Source organism: Tenrec ecaudatus, chromosome 16 (assembly GCF_050624435.1).
Source record: "Tenrec ecaudatus isolate mTenEca1 chromosome 16, mTenEca1.hap1, whole genome shotgun sequence".
NCBI classification, from domain to species: Eukaryota; Metazoa; Chordata; class Mammalia; order Afrosoricida; family Tenrecidae; genus Tenrec; species Tenrec ecaudatus.
The window spans coordinates 93,872,448-93,893,042 of record NC_134545.1 but is presented as its reverse complement, the minus strand read 5'-3'; the positions used below and the strand labels follow the sequence as shown (position 1 = coordinate 93,893,042).

General features: G+C 40.6%; 1 protein-coding gene across 3 annotated transcripts in view; it reads right to left on the bottom strand.

The window, feature by feature from the left end:
- The window catches only part of ADD3 (adducin 3), a 133,360-nt gene extending 115,898 nt beyond the window's left edge, over positions 1-17,462 (bottom strand). Inside the window, exon 1 of one of the 3 annotated variants that reach the window (XM_075534914.1) lies at positions 17,306-17,462. The gene's annotated coding sequence lies outside the window, so the exon portion shown is untranslated. Of the gene's footprint in view, positions 1-15,136; positions 15,417-16,074; positions 16,094-17,305 lie in introns of those variants that run through there. The other 2 variants (XM_075534916.1, XM_075534913.1) reach the window with 2 other exon arrangements.
- Positions 17,463-20,595: the final 3,133 nt, after the last annotated feature.

Genomic DNA, 20,595 nt, shown 5'->3' with positions numbered 1-20,595 from the left:
TGATCCCTTCAGGACCAGTGATGTGTGTGGTGATACCAGGAGGGTGAAGGGAGGGTGGTTTGGAAAGGGGAAACCGATTACAAGGATCTACATGTAACTTCCTCCCTGGAGGACGGATAACGAAGAGGTGGGTGAAGAGAGATGTTGGACAGGGAAAGGTATGACAAAATAATAATTTATAAATTATCAAGGGTTCAAGAGGGATGGGAGGTTGGGGAGGGAGGGGGTAAAATGAGGAGCTGATGCCAGGGGCTTAGGTGGAGAGCAACTGTTTTGAGAATGAGGAGGGCAATGAATGTACAAATATGCTTTACACAATCAATGTATGTATAGATTGTGATAAGAGTTGTATGAGCCCCTAATAAAAAAGAGGGGAAAAAACCCTCAGCTTATACACAAGTATATATGGTGTTATTGTATATAATTAATAATGTATAACTAATAATAGCTTATAATCAATACTGTATAACTAATCATATATAGCCGTATATTACCCCATCCAATATATCCACCTACAATTCTGTTATTTGGTCTCCTCAAGTGGGATTATACAGCCATCATTGTTAGCATCTCCCCCTCCCCTCTCCCCCTCCCCGCTCCTTTCCATAACCCCATTACTCTTATTGCTGTTTCTGAAAGCCTATCCACCCTGGCATTCCTGCCTCAAACAATCTTAATTATACAAAGGAACCTACCTAGGTCTAACCATAATAATGAGGTAAAAAATAACCCTTAATAGTGAGGGTGGGAAATAATAAAGAACCAGAGGATAGTTATGTGTTTCACCAGTGCTCTACCACACCCTGGATTTATCATCCCTTCTGTGTGGTCCTTATGAGAGGAACTGTCCAATTTTCTTAAAAGTGGGTTTTGGGTTTCCTTAAAACATTGTAAACATGAAAGTTTTACAGTGCATCTATGAAATGGTTCCACCAGCCTCACAACGAAATGGCCAATTTTTTTCTATAACCCTGAACATAAATATACAATGAAAAAGATACGGCTTCTACAGTTCAAAGTGCCCGTGTTCATTTCTGGGTGGGCCATTACTAGTTTAGATGTATAACCCAAACCAAACTCATTGCCATCAAGTCAATGCTGACTTGCAGCAACCCTACAGCACAGGGTAGAACTGCTCCCATTAAGTTTCCAAGACTTTAACTGTTTACAGGAGTAATCTTTCTCCCAAGGAGTAGCTGGTGGTTTCAAATTGCTGTCCTTGTGGATTGCAGCCCAATGTGTAACCACTACAACTTAACTTGCTAAGCCATTCAAGTCCCTTGACTGTGGTCCAAGGGGATTCACCAGAGACTTACTCTACTTAGGGACCCTGCAGATTTTGGGCTTCCGCTGTTGTCCATAACCTTCTGCAAATTAAATGTTCACAATGTAAGTTCTGATACCTTTCCTTCCTTCGGATTTGAGTTTTGTTACTTATCATCCTTGGATCACACAGGCTGGTGTGCTTCTTCTTGATGTCTCATGTAGATGACTAGTTGTTTGAATATAAGCCTTTAAGACCCCAGATACTATTGTTTTTGGTAGCTGGGCTTTCTTCACCACACTTTGCTGTAGCACCTATATCTTCAGTAATCTCTTCATAAGGGTGAGCATTGAGTAGTGCCAAATCCCTAAGAACTAACTTTTCTTGAATTGGAGCTAGAATTAGGTGGGAGTCCAGAACCCATTCAACTAAGTGGGATTTTAATGGCTTAGGATAGAGACCAATTTTTTGAAATCTTGAAAAAATTTCCCTAAGTTTAGTAGTGGTAGTAGTAAATACTAACACTTATTGAGCAGTTACCAATTACTTTATGTGCATTCTTTACTGCAGTCCTGTCATGGTAGGTACCATTATTATTCACATTTAGTAGAGGAAAAATAGAAGGTCCGGGAAGGAGTTATATAAGTGATCTTTCCAAGGTCACATAATTAAGATTGGCACCATACTAAAAAACCAGAATATATTATGCTCACAATTCTACAAAGCTGGTAGATGTCACCCCTACTTCATCACATGGATTAATGGTTCCTTGAGGGTTATAGTGGGGAACGCTGGGAGGAAATGGGGAGCTAATAATGATGAGCACAAGAATGAAGAAAATGTTCTAAAACTGCTTGTGGTCATAATTGTACAACTCTTCTTGATATGACTAAACTTAAATTGCCTAGTTTGAGGACTGTATGTCAATAAAATGGTTAAAAAAATAAAATGTTAGCACAATACTGCAATTTTTTAGAAGTCTATTCTGTCAAGTCCAGTGTTTTCTTCCATTTGGTTATAATTTCACTATGTCCCAATAACATACCCTCTTTAATACATGTCTTATTACAGCTACAAACAAAAGGCCAACCATTCCTGTAAATAAGCTACTGGAAACATTAAAGGAGTCAAATATATATTAGTTCTTTCCTTAACCAAATACGTAAAAAGCCTTACTGGCTTACTGAGCTCTCCATGAAATTTATATTGCACAAACAAATAGCTTTGCATTGGCTTCCTTTAACATGTAAATTTTCTTACAGGTATTTAACACCCTTTTAAAACTAACCACTAAATATTAGTAAGGGAAAACTTCAAGGGGGCACACAATTTCCTGTCATGACCACATGCAATAACTGGTATTGCAATGCCCAAACATCCAGCCCTTTCTTATTATTTCACGGCACAAAAGTTTAAAATGAAATACAATAACACAGCATGGGGAGGCTGGTTCATTTGGAAACAAAAAGACTATTCTTTAGCCAAAATGATTACTAGTCAACCATTTCCAAATGCACACGAGAACAAATCCAAAGATTAAACAATTGAGTAACAGTTGACAAGAGGTAAAACACATTAAGAGTCACTTTTCTAAAGTCCTTGTGTATACCAAGGAAAAGATAACTTCAAAACTCACTAAGTCTATCAACCTCTTAGTAGTACAGGCTACCGTAGGCATATGCTATGAATCAGAGTTTATTAGAAATGGAATAAATGGGAACATTTAAATTTCTACCCTCAGTAATCAGATGTTTCAAGTTCTTCACTGTTTATCAAGTTGCAGAGCTGTTTGCTTCCAAAATGACCCATTCCTCCCTTTCTAATCTCAAAATCCTGCCTTGGTTCATTTGCTTACCTCTAAAAGCCTCTGAGCTGTCTCCATGCCAACACTCTCTTCATCACACTATTCTTCACGCCACCAAATCTCAGACCCATTCAATTATGCCTCTTACCTGCTAAAATAGGTGCCACAAAATAAAATCTACATTTCTTGAGACGGCATCTAGTATTCATGATCTGGTGTTCCCAACCTATCTTTATTCTCCGACTACACTATCCTATCAACCTACATTTCGTTGCATATTCCATTATCTTGGCCAGTAATTTATCCTCTTTATCCAACCTTTGATTATCTTAAACAAAAACCAAACTCACTGAATCTACATATTCCAACTAAGAGCGAATTTACAGGAGAGTCGAAACTGCCCCTTTGAGGTTCTGAGGCTGGAAGTCTTTATGGGAGCAGAAAGCTTCATCTTTCTCCCACAGAGCGGCTTGTGGGTTTAAACCACACACCTTGCAGTGAGTTAGCAGGCCAACATGAAACCCACTAAGCCACCAGACCTCCAAACTAATCCTTTGAAGCTTAATCCAAATGTCACCCATCTTCCATTAATTGTTTCTTCCCAATGTCGTATTTCCCTCCTGTGTCCAAGTGCTCTTCCTTTACGGCATAATTCTTAGGTCGATTTTAGAGTAAAGTACCGGTATATGTGTTTATCTTTCCCACTATAGCTCTTGTCAGGCTTATATACACTTCTCTTGAAATGCTGGAAACATATGATATCAAGGCATGCATATAGAACCATTATTTATATAATATGGACCTCTTGTTTTCACTCTAATTGAATATATACATATATATACACACATATAGTCAAAATATTAGAGGAATAACTATGGGATGTGAATTACATTTCAGAAAAATATATTAGTATCAGTGGTACATAAAAGGCAAGTTAAAGATAACCCTTTCATGTACTTCTTAGAGAAACAAAATCTATCCTGTGATCATGTTTTTATGAGGATAAATATCAGCTTGGCTTGTCTTAAAAAAAAAAGTTGAAATTGAGTCCTCCATATTTTTTGGCTATAAGTAAAAGTAAAATCATTTTTATTGACTTAAGATCTCACGAACTTACTTATAAGCTGGTTCCCTCTCTCATAAACCCATGGAAACGATAATCACAGAACCTTATCTACAGTACTCATGAAACTGGGTAATAAAAAAGTTAGACTCACCCATGACATATATATCATGGACAGGATCACAAACTGCCTTTGTATTTTTATCTGAACAATCTAGCTTTGTATCTTAATTCCATCTCTAAAGAAACCAGGCTAAACCAGGTTGGGTGTGGTAATTCTTTTTCATCAACTTTCCACTAGAAAAACAGTTCTGTTTTAGAAACAAGATGCACATAAGTTGTTTCAGTTCTCTCGTGTAAATGTGCAAGTACACATACATATAATTTTTATGGTATAATCTTCAACTAAAATATAACTCAAAGTCACCCTTTTAGAGTGCACACTTCAGTGGTTTTTCATACATTCACAATGTTGTGCAACCATCAACACTATCTAGGTTCCAGAACTTTTTCATCAGAACTGGGAGACTCAGTTCATGAATTTAATCACTCCCACTTCATTCTCTCCCACAGTCCCTGAAAACCACCAATGTGCTTTCTGTCTCCATAGAATTGTCTATTTTGTATATTTCATGTACATGGGGAAAAAAAGCCAAACTGTTTTTGAAAGTCACTATAACTTATTACAACCACACCATTGTTCTTAATGAGCAGCAACACTTTGTATTTTCATGTTTTGGTTGAAAGCTAATTATTATATCCTGAGAAAAAGATTTCCTCTGAGACCAAGTACCTTTGAAGTTAGAATAAATTCTAAATTTCACATGGTAGATTAAATCCCTACGCAGACTAAGTATATTCACGAATACATAAAATCCTTCCTAAAGTTCATTCTAGTTATACAAGAGATTAAAAGTATATCCAACAAAAAATGGAAGAAAATAATGATAATCTCGGGTTTATATATTTAGCCTATCGATAAATGCTGATTCTAACTCAGAATCAACTTCCTACTCAAATCTCCAAGTGGACATCCAAAAGACTTCAAACTTACATTTCTCAAATTGAACTTCTAGTCCCTCATTGAACTTAGAGACCATCTCAAACAATAGATCTGATACACTGAATACTAATGGCCAGGGAGTAAATCAATAGTAGGATGACAAAAAGGCTCAATACATGAATCGAAAGGTAATTAAAAAGGCAGAACTTAAACCTCTTCCAGATCAACACAAGGATAAGTGTAACAGACATAGAATATTACTGTCATATTGAAAAGTACTACTACCTACAAATATATAGGAGTGGGCAAAATATTAAAAGACAATCACCAAATAATAACAATAAAAAGATATCAAAATCAAACAAGTAAACAACCACAAAACAGCAAAAAACCTTTTATAACTTAATCCTTCCTCTCAGAAAGTATACTTCCAGTACACTCCAAAGTAAACACATAAACATTCCTGGCAGTTTTAGATTATAAGTAATATAACAGAAACCAATAAATTAGTATTATAGAGAGAAATCAAACAGTAAATGTATGAAGGTGCATCTCATATATATTTCCCAATTCTAGTAAAATGTTCGTCTTACTGACCCATTTCACCAACCTCTAGAAAACAAACTATTCTGCAGCAGTATTCTAATCTTGGTTTAAGTCCTGTGTGCAGCCTACCAGGATAAACTCCAGTAAAACAACGGTATAACATAATGATTAAGGGAATTAGCCTGGGCTCCAATTTTGGCTTGGACATAGCATCTGTGAGCGACTTCACTGAACTTCTTGATCCACAGCAGGTATTAGAGGACTCAGAAAAATAATAATATGCAGACACATGCAACAGATAAATGTAACAGTAGTCAGGATATTCCTTAACTTAATAATTTCAGTTTCCTTTCAATTCATACCATGTAAGGTCTATCTTATCTAGCTCTGACAAATTTATGCCAGGTACCCTAAGCCTCCACTGACCTATCACTAACTCTACTAGTTACATTTCTAGCTACAGTTACATATTTCTACCGCACGCCGTTTATATATTTCTACCGCACGCCGTTTCTGAAAAACAGAAGAGAAAAGCAAAAGAAAAAAGAGGTCACTTCCATACACTAAAACAACTAGATCTACTCTGAAACAGTGAGTTCATTCAAATAGGAATTCACTGCTTTAGAAACTGAGACAAAGGAAAAGGGGGAAGATAAAAAGAGAAAATATTCAAGTGAACTTTAAGTTCTTTTTACGAATTAGTAAAATTATTTGCTGATCTTGAGCCCAAGATCTTCAACAGCAGTATCATTATTGTCTGTATAGGAGACACCATTAACCTGAACTATGGATTAAAGATTAAGTAATTTTCTTTAACATTTTTAATTTAATAATTTCATCAAACTTGACTGTTTTTAACACATGTTCCAATCACTTTTTAAGTTTTTCCTTTCTTCTGCATTTCAACAAGTACTGAGTTACTTCTTCATCATGTGTTTAGGCCTCCTGCTGGGAACCATAATTAAAATTCAGCCAGTAACATTTCCACTTGGTACATAATATGGTCCTGTCAAGTCCTCCAAATGAATCAGTCTGGTTCGTCAAATACCCAAACCAGAGTTCTGTTGGGGCTGCTCCATCTGATGCTGATCATTCAATAGATAGCACTCTTCCCTTTGAGCCCAAGGGCCTCAGAGTCAGAACCCACTCCAATGCAGTAAAAACATGACTATGTGACATTCAGGTGTGATACAAAACAGTTTCTCTCTTCAAAGCATTTAACTGATCACAATCCCTGGTCCTCCAGAAATGCATTCATCAAAATAAGATGGCCAAACACCTTTAAAGAGCTTTGGGGTATTTAGTTTGTAAGACATCAAACGCTACATAAAATCACCTAATTCAAGTGATGAACAAATAATCAGTTTTATGCTAGCCAGCAAACACAGTTCCCATTCAAGCATAAAATATACTTCTGTTACATTCTGCCATAGAGGTGACAGCTTTTCAGTAACTACGGACCAGATCCTTGCTTACTTCCTATGGTGTTTAATACTAGCAAAGTATTTAGAGGACTACACTACATGTACACCAAGACCTATGTAAAACTTGTACTCCTTTCAGCATGCTTTCATTGAAAATAATTTTGATATCCAAATTTTTAAAAAGTTGATATCCTAATGCAAAATCAATGTAGATTTAATTTTTGAGAGAAAAAAACCTCAAAAACAATACTTGTGTTTAAAAGAATATGGACTTCTGATTCATTTTACTTTAATTACAGAGATAGCTCTAAACTATTAAAAGAAATGAACGAGATTTTTCACACTTGGTTTCAGTGTTTTGTTTTGCTTTTTTAATTTACAAAACAGCTGTGGAAAGAGTTGGGGAGGGGGAGTTCCTTCTCGTGCAATTTTCAGTTTGAAAGTCAAGCTCATCAGCAATCAGGTAGAAATCACTTTAAAAAGTCTACCTGTCTCAGGTAGACAGACAAATGTCAAACAAAGAAGGCAAGGTAAGAAACAAAATAAAATGAAAAGTTGAACAGGACATCAGAAAAACAATTATCTCTTTCCTTTTCACCCCAACCATGGTGCTCCTCCCAAACAAAAAAGTACCGTATGTACTGGTGTATAAACCGAGTTTTTTTTCAGAACATTTTTTTTATCTTTCAGCATATTTTTAATGTAGTTTTTGTGGTAAAATCAGGTGCCTCAGCGGATATTCGGGTCGGCTTATACTCGAGTATGTACAGGTGTTCCTTTTATGCAACACACTTAATTCTATTCCAAACTCCATCTGCGCTCTGATTACCACCCTTTCCATCCACTTTCTCAGATATTCCAAAAGTTGATCCTAAAAAACCCTGTTCTTATACAATAAGACAAATGAGAGTAGAATCGACAATGTAGCTGAGTTGCTAGCTTTAACTTATGAAGAATGAAAAGCATTCATAAGCCCCTTGGGAGGTCTTGACCCCAAAACACATTCTTTAGATATACCACGCACCTAATTATCCTCCCCATGAGGACGCGCTGCAAACCCATCTTTTTGTTATAGCATTTTGTCATTTCAGGAGATCAAGGGTGACAGGATGAGAATACTGTATGGAAAAAGAAAAACTGAAATGCTCTCCTTCTACAGGATGAGCTGAGCCATTGTGGTAGAACTCTACAAAAACATTGGCTTACGGAGATAAATAAAAGGCTCCTCCCAAGTGCCCCCAAATCACTGCCCCATAGTCAATTCTGCCTAATAATGACCCTCTGATAGAATAGAGCATGCCTGCTTTGGGTTTCCAAGACTTCAAATCTTTGCAGAAGACATGATTCTGAAAAATTCAGTACTCCTCTAAATGTTGATTGCCTTCAACAATTTCAGAATTCTAGCTCCCCTAGCCAACAACCAACCAATAGCTGTGGAAGCCTGCTTTAATAGATTTATAAACTCAGAGATTGCACTGTCCTTTCTCCTGCCATCCAAGGAGGTGAACCCTTCCTCAGGAGAAGGGAAGAAGGTAAGGTCCTAAGAGAACAGATGTAATGGGGTATGATTAAAACTGAAAAGATGGCATGCATGCTCATTTGAGTTAGATTTCTGATCCTGTATATTAATTCCATTACATATCTACTTCCTTTGATATACACTATTAACGTTTGTAAAAGTTATTTTTATTTTAATAAATTTTAATATAAAATATTGATTTTATTAATACGAACAGTAAATTTCTTGAGGCTCTGGTTGCAAGGGCATTGTGTTACTATTTTATGTATGACTACTTCAGAGAAATTAATAACCCTAGGTTCAAACCCTAAGCCTTTTTAAGGAGGTACTAATGTTAACTGCTAGTTAATGGACTGCCTATATACCGGTATCTCAAGCCTAGTTTCAAGCAATTGGAAACAAAAATATTCAAAAGTTCATCTTTTTATTTTTTACAATCAATGCCTTTTATTATTAATCATTTTATTGGGGGGCTCTTACAAATCTTAACAATCCATCATTCAATTGCATTAAGCACACTTGTATATAGTTGCCATGACCATTTCCAAAATATTTTCTTTCTACTTGAGCCCTTGGTATCAGCTCCTTTTTCCCCCTTCTTCCTCCACCCTCCCAATCTCACAAATCCTTAATCAATTATATGCTGTTACTTCGTGTCTTACACTGTCTGTTGTCTCCCTTCACCCATATTTCTGTTATTCGTCCCCCTGGGGGGAAAAGTATATATTCCACTCAAAGTTAACTTATCAGGAAGTGTTACTATTCCCCAATGAAGTTTTAACTAAAGCCAACTTTTTAAAATTCTAACTGTAGAGGAGATGATGGCAATCACTGCAGATCAGTTTTGACAACTGGCAAAGGCTTAATTTAGATATGAACTCATAAGGACATAATTATCTGCAGGACAAAAGCTTATACAACTTGTACAATAGTCATTCAGTGTTTGGCATAGTTAGAGACTAGCTTATACTATCTTCCCAAGAAGTAAACTTCCAAGAATGATAAACCTTTTAATTTCAAAGACAGGTTTGTGCCTTTCTGTGTGATGCTAGACAACTCTGAGAACCACATTTATTCTTCAAGGTTTCTGGATACTAAATTGCTCTTTCAGTTGACTAAATCCTAGATGTCTGAAGGAAATCTTTAATGCAGTTTCTCAAAGATATCCAACAACAAAAGCAGTGTAGGAATTAAGACTCAGATTTTAATAATTGATGGTACCATCTTAAGACTTAGGGGAAAGTTAAGCAATATTTTCCTAATACGCAAATAGATTTTCAACTGTACAACTTAATTTGACCTTTGTGTTCAGATTTGGCCAGATATAAAAGATCAACCTTCCTAAAATACAGTTGAAATAAATAAACCAAAAGTACAAAACCCTTATTTTTTCCTCTAGCACCTTTTTAAGATATATTTGTTGCTCTACAGTTATTAGTGGTACTTCATGCATGAATGTCAAGTGAGAAGCTTTACCTGAAAAAGAACACCTCAAATAATATGCAAATGTCCACAAACAGCTACTGCCAGGAGAAAAACTATTTAAATTCACCTATGAGAAAACAAACTCTTTCCTTTCAAACCATAGTCAATGAAAAACTTCAAACAGGCAAGTCATAGAGAGGATGTTTATTATACAACCATTACATTAAAAAATTGAGATGGTCTTGGGTTTTGGCCAAGAGAATTTGATCACCGGCAGAACCCGAAAGGCTTCTTAACAATATCAACTCTAATACTCTGGCTTCTACTTCAGGCTCAAAGGATAGAGCATCAACATAAAAGACAAAGTATCAAGATGGTCATTCTTAATCTCAGGGACAAGACAGAGTCCTTGACTGTTCCATTAATTCTACACAGGATGTCTATAGGGTTGTTTTTTTAAACCCTTAATTAGGCATTAAACTTTTTTCTATTAAGCCCTAAAATTCTACGTATTTTCCAAAGAATTTCAAACATCATGGTTCATTTTAGTAATTAAAAATGGGCTGTTTTTAAGCCTAAGAACCAGATTAGTAACCTGTGCTTTCAATATATCTTATATTTTCTTAATTCAACTTACACTTGTTTTGAAATATTTTTCTAACATTACATTCCACTAAATGTTCCACCAAAAAATCTATCTCCAGTTATCACCAATAATTCTAATCATTATTTAAAGTTATTCCTAATTTAAGATGGAATTAATTAGCTTATCATATTAGCTACAATGATAAGGCAGCAATAATCACATACCATCAGCTCCTTGATGACTATGTGAGAGGCCAAGTATAAGCTACAAGTTGTGTCTTTTCATTCAGTGTTAATTTTAGGAGGCAACTCAGGGGTACTTAGAAGAAACTTGAGATTAAAATCCATCTCAGGTCAATTTGGTATTGGCACTTAAAAAGATTATGCTATTGTTTAGCACTGAATCAGAATCTCTAAGGGACTCACCCAGGGCCACTTAGTGCTCTACATACCTGACAAGTTTTTTTTTAAAAACTTGAAATTTCTTATTAAAAAGATGAGACACAGTAACCAAAATTCTAGCATCCTAGTTAGATATTTCTTGTGTGTATCAAGAAAACACTCCTCTAAAGCAGAGTTCTCAACCAGTGGGTTGAGACCCCTTTGGGGGGGGGGGGGTCAAAAGACCCTTTCACAGGGGTCACCCAATTCATAACAGTAGCAAAATTACAGTTATGAAGTAGCAATGAAAATAATTTTATGATTGGGGTGTCACCAAAACATGAGGAACTGTATTAAAGAGTCAAGGCATGAGGAAGGTTGAAAACCACCGCTCTAAAGTTAAAGATGACTCTACTGGATGCAGATTAATCACTACCTTTCAGACATAAACACAACCTGTTGACAGTATGAATACCACAGGGTGTGGTCCAGTAAGGCCATGTGTATCTGGTAGTCTGGGCGATACTATGAAGACTTTTTACTGATTTGCATCAACAAGTAATCCCTGGTTACAAACCTAATTTAGAACACAAGGGTTGCTTCTACTAGTCCCTTCCATGTTACATAAATGTGCCCTCACTTCTGAAACAACTGAACCAACTCAACAAACTTTTTATCCTAATCACCTTCACTTGCTGCACATAAAGATTTTAAAATTATAATGGCTTTTACTCACACTAAAAAACAAAAACCCTAAAGCCTCCAAGTCTGTCAAGCTGATTCAGACCTAACACCCATAGGAGAGAGTACAACTGCTCTATAGGGTTTCCAAGGTCAAGCTCCTGTAAAAGCAGACTGCCTTTTATTTCTTTCATGGAGCAGCTGGTGAGTTCAAACTGATGATCTTTTGGTTAGGACTTTTTGTTGTACGTGCACACACACACACCCAATCCAACTTCCATGAGTCAAATCCAACTCATAGAGACCCGGTATCTCACAACCATCAAGTTGACTCCAACTCACAGCAACTCTGTAGACGAGAGTCAAACTGGTCCAGGGGGTTCTGAGACAGTAACTCCTTTCAGGCGTAAAAGTTCATCTCCCCACCAAGAGTAGCTGGTGGTTTCAAACTGCTGACCTTGCTTGTGGCTAACAACAGCACAACATGCACCCTCTATACCACCACAGCTCCTCAGAGAGTCTATATAAAACGTAATTCACTGCTGAGTTGATTCTGACTCATAGTGACCCTAAAGGACAGGTAAAACTGCCCCTGGTTTCCCAGACTATCAATGTCTATGGGAGTAGAAAGCCTAGTCTTTCTCCCAGAGGGTGCTGGTTTCAAACTGATCTTGTCGGCAGCCCAAAGCGTCCGCGTAACCACAGTAGCACACAGCCTTATCTTTCTCTAGAGCAGTTGCTGGTAACTGACCCACTCACCTAGTAAGAAGCATACATATCTGTTTCAACATCCAATTTGCAACAAACTCAACTTAAAGCTCTACTTGGGGAGGTCATTCCTCACCTAGGAACTGCCTGTATTATTCCCACTGTGAAAGCAACAGCCCAAGGGTTAGTTACATGGGCTTCCTCTGTAACTACACTGAGTTTGAAACCGGCCTGTGGCACCCAGTAGCTACATGCCTCGGACAAGATACTTAGCCTCTCCGTGCCTGTTTGGTCACTGGGTTGCTGTGATGTTAAGTAAATTAAAACATAACACTTTCATAAGGGAATGGCACAGAGTTAGAGCAAGTAAATATTAGCTGTTGTAAATATCCACTTGCTTTTAGCCTCCTGGGGAGCATGATATAACTGCCTTCAAAATGGCATATGATTATGATAAATATAGAAAGCACTTAATGAGTTCCAGATTCTAGGCATTTTACCTAAAATGAATTTAAGTTCTAATATGATCATTTTCCATTATTCTATAAATTGAGTTTGTACAGTTCGATTTCCATGATTTCTCCCCAAAACAGAAACGCTTCCTATACCCTGGATCAACTGCTGGGAGTTCAGTGAAATTAACTAAACCAAACCCATTGCTAGGGGTCAATTTTAACTCATGGGAACACTGTAAGACAGAGAGAACTGCTCCAAAAGGGATCCCCACAAGCTGTAAATCTTTACAGATGCAGACTGCCACCTCCTTCACTCTGAAATGGGCCAGGTTGGAATGGGTAACCTTGTGTTTGGCAACTGAGCACTTACATCACTGTGCCAGTAGGGCTCCTCCTCCTCCTGGTAGATTAAGGCCTGAAACACACGATAGACCTGCTTCAGGAAACCTCACAACCACATGTTTATGTTTCGGAGCTGTGTGTAGGAGGTGGCTTAATGCTGATACTAGCCCTCTTAGTCTCAAAAGGATTCTTGTTTTTCAAAGACCAAATCTACACTTTAAACATCATTGAGCAATTTCACATCTTCCCACACTAATAACATCATTGAAAAAAGAGGCTAGAAACAGCGATGCAATGTTCAATACAATTTTCTTCTTCATTTTCAGTTAATGGCTAAAACTGACATTCTGGAAATGCAAGCCTATCATGCTAAATAAATAATTCTCAAGTGGCGAGTGGCGTGTAGTGCCAAATCACCTATGTCATTTGCCAGATGTCTACCATCAAACACTTCCTGCTTTCACAAAAGGAAAAAACTGCAACAAACTGAGTGACCATCTCAACCACTCTTAAATTATGTTTACCATCGAAAATGATATCGTTTTCTTCTAAAAACAACTATCATATGCGCACACGGCGTATTACCAAAAGGCTAACTTGGTACTTGAGATCAACTTTAAGAGTTAGCCCACTGAACTCTGGGAGATAAAGAGTTAAATGCAGCAAAAGTGGCCTTTTTTCCCCCATGTCTTCTCGCTGCAAAGTTAATCTGTTCAATTTAGGCAGAGGAAAATGAGTTACAGTGCAATTACAGTGCAATCATGACTTAAGATATAAAAGCTTTCTACATACATTCCTAATGTAACTGAAAGCTTATAAATGGGTTGGGCCCATTCCTTGATTACACACATCTTTTTAATATCCAAGCCTCTGACATTTAAAAAAGTCAAATGAAACCAAAAATGAGGAAGTACCCAGTACGATGGAGACGGAATCCACTCCAAGAAAAGCAGTCATTCCACACTACTAAATCTAAACTGTCACATGCTTTCATGTAAGCATACACACGTTTATGTGGCTGGTACCACCCTCCCTCCTCCCGAATTTTTTCTCCGTTCCTTCCATAATCCTCATTCAGAGGTTCAGTTCCCTCTCTCACCAATACCACTCTAGCAGGTCAACTGCAACAACACTTGTGCCAAGGAAATTAATGGTTTTACTTACACTTGTATTTTAAACGGGCACCTACTTGGCAATTAAATCTCTGCAGCAAAAAAGGTTCACCTGAGGCCACTCTGGCCATTTTAATAGAGGTCCAGCTTATTCTGCCTATCTGTGGTCTTGCCCGGCTATCATCGCCTACCTCCAAAGAAGCTCAAACACCAGCAAACGGGTCTGGCTGCCGACCCTTCCTGTCACTCTGGGCAGGAAGCGCAAGGTGTGAGTGTGAGTGTGCGAGTGAGTGAGTTAGGTGAGTGAGAATGAGAGAGAGATGGGGAGCGGGCGAGGATTCGAAGAGAAAGTCACTGCACACTTTGAACTTGTAACAGAAATGCTTCAACGAAGGGCAAACAAAATAAAACAAAAAACCCAAACCAACATTCCTTCCTTCCCTCTCGGCTTTTCCAAGCGCGGGAACCTCACCCGCCGCCGGGAGCGCACCTGGAGGGCTCCGGAGCCCCCGAGTTCCCAAAGCTACAGCGGGCATTCGATTCGCTGCCGAACCAACTCCCGGGCGCCCGGGCCGCAGCAGGGGGGCTCCGGGAGACGCGCCCACTCGCGGGGGCAGACCGCGTTCCGCAGAGCCCGGACCTTCCCCCGCAGGTACGCCCCCCGCGCCCGCCGAGGCTCCCCCTCCCGCCCCTAGGACGGAGGGAGGCCCTCGGGGGCCGCCGGGGCAGCCAATAGGAAGTTGCTCCGGGCCCGCGAGGCTGCCCCCCAAGGGGTTCCCCGCGTGATGGGGACGACGCTCGCGCCTCTTGGCCGTCGGGATTACCTCGCAGCGCGCAGCCGGCTTTGTGTCGCCCTCCCTCCGTCTCCGCGGCCGCCCGGGCTGCCGCGGCCGCCGCTGTGCCGCCGCCTCTTGAGCGCCGCCGGCTCCTGAGGGGCGGGCAGGGGAAGGGGCGTGAGGAGGGAGGGGCCTCGGCGCCCAGCCCCGGGTGGCAGGAAACGGCGACACCTGGGTCGCCGATCGCCCTCTAACTGTCGCTTTCCGTTTTAAATGGATAAATTAACCTGCCCTCCTTTTCCCTCCCGCTCCTGGCCCAGACGACCGTTAAAGGCTGGCGGCTCGCGCTCTGGCGGGACGCCGAACGCCCCCCGAGCGTCCTCGAGTCCCGCCCCCGGGCCCCGCCCCCAGGCCCCTAGCGCTCTGGGCTCCGCCCACCTCCCTCAAGCCCCCGCGAGCCTCCGTCTCTCTCCACTCCCGAGTGCCCCTGACCCCGCCCCTCAAGTGCCCCCGAATTCCCAGGCCCCGCCCCTCGCGGCGGCCGAAAGCTCTCGGCCCCGCCTCCTCCCCGCTCGGCCCCGGCGCCCCCAGGCCCCGCCCCTCGCGCCCCCGGAGGGCCGAGCCCTGAGCTCGCGGCGCCTTCCCTCCCCTCCTCGCAGCGCGTAGTCCGAGAGGCGGCGGCCGCTGAGGCCTTTGCAGACCCGGCCAGGAAATTTCCTGGCGCGGCCACGCCGCCTGGCGCCCCTTCAGCCAGTTTCTCCCCTCAGTGCCGCGGCGTCCCCTAAGGGCTGGACGCGGAAACGACCTGGACTGAAGCTCTTGTCTGGGAGGAGGAGGGGCGCCAGGGAAATGTCTACCACCCGAGCCCGAGCGAGCCCCGCGTCCCTGAGCCTCAACCACCCAGCCCGGCTGCTCGGTCTCCCTCGGGGGACCGACCGCTGCTGAGGGTCACTCTGCACGCCCCCCGAGGACAGGGGCTGCATTACCAGGTCAGCGCCGTAGCTGGCGGGGGCGCCTCCTCTGCCCGCACCCCTCTGGGGAAGGCGGCCTGAGAAGAGTTGTACCCATCGGGGGCCACTCCTCTTCCCTCCCCCCTTCCCCCTCCCCTCCCCCCTCACTTTAACACCCCTCCACCCCCGCCTCGCGACCTTCTGAGAGCTGACCTCTTGGAGGTAAAAAGAAGAGGCGCCGCCAGCCGCCTCCAAAGGGAATCAGGGCAAACTTTGGATTGCAAGGGTTTGATCCAGCCACAGGTGACACTGGGCCGCCCACCCCCCGCCGCCTGACACGTTCCCCGCCCCAACCGATTCTCGAAATAGCCCGGCGACACGCACCTTTCTCTGCCACCCACGACTAGCACGTCCCTCCCACACACATGTCCTCCCCGGGCACGCGTGTATGTCTCCCACACCCATCACCAGGCACTCCCCTCCAAGCGCCATTCTGATTATTCATGGTCCTTCGGATCAACCCCACCCGACCACACACTACAAACTTCATGCCGCCCCCCGCCCCCGCCCCCCATTGCGTTTCTTTTCCGAGGCACTGGTGACAGTCCACTTCATTTCCTTCCTCCTCGGCCGCCGACTCTTCCCCCTCAAATTCCTCCCGCCATCCCCCTATCTCCTCCTCCCTCGTCCCTAAAAAAATGTGCTAATTAAAATGTAGTTTCCTCTTCCCACATATGAAGTGTGGAAAATTGAATCCTGTCTTGGCACAAACTGTGATTCATTTTATCCCCGATTTTCTCTCTCCATTGGACTAAGGTTATAGGAATTTTAGTCTGCCATCTCCCATCTGCTCAAGCCTTGTGATTTTTAAATACCCCCTAAAAATCGTGGGGAAGGGTTCCTGGCTTTAGGGAGAGAAATATTGAGCAAATGATCAGCCTGTCACTTGATTTGGCATTTTTAAATAGCTGCAGTATTTGAGAGAGAGAGATTGGGAGTGGCTGAATGTGTTCCGATATTTGAAACCCCCCCCCCAAAAAAGCTTTACATGCATCAAGGGTAACCTTTTTATAAATAGCACCCCGAAAAGTGTGCTAAAGACACATGTCAGGTAATCGTCTTTACCGGGCATTTGCTAGTTATAAATCTACACACCCTAGAAGACAAATTAACACAATCCATTTTAAGCATGTCTGATGAACAGCCTTTTCCATGATCGGTCCTTTTCCCACAGTTTCTGGACAAAATAGATAAAAGATCCGCTTACCGCTGAGGATCCAAGGTTCCTCCTGTCCAGGGGCAGTCACCGTGTGCGTGTGTGTGTGTGTGTGTGTGTGTGTGTGTGTGCGCGCCGTTCTCTAGGTGTGGATTCTGCAGTGCTGCACAGAAACCTACTGCAGCCTCAGACCAGCAGCAGCAGCAGCAGCAGCCTTTTCCAATGCTGAGTAGTAAAGTGTGTGACTTAGTAGAGACTCCACAATTACCATTAGGCGATTGCTTATGAGGAGGCGGACTCTTTCTTAAAGGAATGGGTTTTGTTTTTTTCTCTCCACTATTGCTTCATAGGGAGAAAGAGAAGGCTTTCCACTCTTATCATGAGTTTTAGTCTTGGAAACCCACAGGGGCAATTCTGCCCTGTCCAATATGGTCACCATGAGTCGGAATCTTTCCGATAGCAGTGAATTTGAGTTTTTATTTTGTTTTGTGGGGGGCGAATTTTGCATTGCTGTAAGAGACAGAAAGAATAGAGGGGCAGGGTGACAAGAGGTTTGGACTGAGTAAAGCATTACAGCCATGGGAGGTCAAGGTTAAATTGAAATGGGGTGAAGCATTAGTTGTAAAGAGCTGTTCTAAGTTCAACCTGAGGAGCCCATGGCAAAAAAATAGGGTGGTATGTCTTGATACTGATTAGTATTTTGTGTAAATATTTAATTTCCAAACATTTCACTAAAGGGCTAACTATATTAAGGGTTGTTATTTTATATTTAATAAAAGAATTTAAAAATAATCATGCATTTTGGAGCTTGGGAACAATAGATCCAAGTTTTACCAGCAATCATAAGCGCACATGGAATTTCAGTGAATGTTGATATTTTTTAATGTATACATTTTTAACTAGTGAAAATCTGAAATGTATGTTCTTAAATAAATCATAGCATTATTTCTAAAACTAAAGCTGTAATAGCTAAAATAATTTTAGAAAAGTATGTACTTTACACTTTACTTTTAATATTATACCTTGACTTAAACTCTGAACAGGTACGGTTTTTACTTTATAGGTAAACAAGTGTGATCTCAAAATAGGAAAATATTCTGCCACTTATTAGTATTTTTCTCAAAGTAAGGAATTTGGATAGAAAATTAGCATCCCCAAAGCACTCTGATTTTATGATGCATCTATGTTCATACTTTTGTTTTTTAATGCAAATATATCTCGCTCAAAATAACTTTTCTTTAAAACCTGGATTAAGTCAATCTTTATTTTAAATACAAAACCAGAGTTTATCACAAAACAAGCAATCATTTAATAAAGAGAATAATTTTTAATCATTTTATTGAGGGCTCTTACAAAAGTGAATAATGTTATCTACATTATAACTTTGTAGGCAATTTTGCTAGAGCAAGCCCCAACTATATTGATAAGGTCACTGCTTTCCTGAAGTTCTATAATGCATGTTAAAATAACACTAAAACATTTAAAACCTGGAACAATGGTAAAGGAAGATATATATTTTTTAACTTTTTATTGTAAAATAGGTGAAGGCTCACAGAACAAATCAGTTTTTCATTCAACAATTCATATTTATACATTTTGTTTCATGTCACTGACTGTAATCCCCATGATGTAACATTGCTCAACCTACTTCTAAAAGAACAGATTCTAGAGGTTACCTACTCAACCTGATAATTTTACAAGTGAAAAAACAAGAAAAGAAGAAGAAGAATGAAATCCAGAGAAGACAGAGTTAGGGCTAGAACTGGGGTCACGCTGAGTCGCACCTCTTATCACATGCACACTCAACATGCATGCACATGACACACTCACACAAGGCAGAAGAGAAGTAACACATGTATGTGCACACTAGGGGGTACCTCCCCTCCCAATGGATTTTTTTCAAAGCTATGTATTTAAGTTTTTTTTACAAAACAATTTATCACCTTCAAAGTACTCTCCACTACACTTAATACATTTATCAAATCTGCGATTCTATCCTTAGAAACATTTTTCTTTTTCTTTTTTTTTTAGAAACATTTTTCAAACTCATCTGGGTGACAGCACCTCCCTCATGTTTTTTTTTCTTCACCTCTTCTGCTTGTTGAATCGCTGTCCTTTCATGTCCCTCTTCATTCATGAAAACAAAAAGAAGTCCAACAGAGCATGGTCAGGTGAGTAAGGGGCATGGGGCAAGAGAGCCATGATTATTTTTTACTAAAAACTGGCACAGTGAGATGGCTGTGTGAGCAGGTGCATTGTCGTGTACGTCAAACCAGTCCCCATCTGCCCCAAATTAGGCCTTTTTTGTTGCACACTGTAATGCTATCTTTTCGGAACCTCTAAATAGAAAAATTGATGAACAGTCTGACCTGGTGTAACAAACTCCAAATGCACCACAAGTCAACATTTTTGTACATTAGGGAAGTTGACAGGTGTCCAAAACGAGGTTTGTCATCAATCAACATTTCACCTTTTTGATACACTTTTTCCTGTATCACTGTCTTTGTGAGCTGTGTTCAACATCGCAACAGTTTCTGTGGCATTTTTCCTGAGGAAACAAAATTTCGCAGCCACATGCCATCATAATCGGCCATCACAAAAATTGGGGTACGAACAAAACTGTTTTTACGAAAAATTTACTGTGACCAGAGAGAACCTTCCCAGGTAATGCCACTGGGTGCACTAACTCAGAGTGAGTTGCTCAGTGCTCGCATAGTGGTGGGGGTGGGGATTCATACTACAAAAACTCTGCTTCACCCATCTCATTTCTGGTTTTTTGGGGGTGCCCCCAAAAGATATATCAATTAAGTATTTACAATATGTGTAAATATGAACACAATTTTGCTACCAGGGTTTGAAGGCCTTTGTGCTAGACAACAAAGATATTTATCAGGGAAATGCTTTTCTTAAAAAAACAAGATGGCATCTGGGAAAACTGACAACACCCACTAGCAAACTCTTTCTCATCTTCCCCTCTAGTAATGGGGCTTTCAACTCCAGTTGCCTCCTTGGGTCCGTGGGTGCCTCCTGTTACCTTTTGTTCATATCCTCAAGCACACTTGTCAAGAGGGAGAAAAAAAGTTTATTCTGGCCTATAGAGATTCTTTTGGGGAGTTGAAAGCTCTGAGTTAGATAGCAACATTTCCCTTAACTCCTTATCTGGATAATCCTGATAGAGCATTAACTTAAAAGCAGTCTTCTAGTTTCTTTTAACATTTGAGTTAAAAAAAAAAAGTGTGCGCTCTAAGAATGCCACAGCCAACATGAGACCTTAAGGACCTGGCCGGACAATTTTCCACCTTGATTAAAAACAAACAAGTCTCCTCAGGATTGAAGGAAAT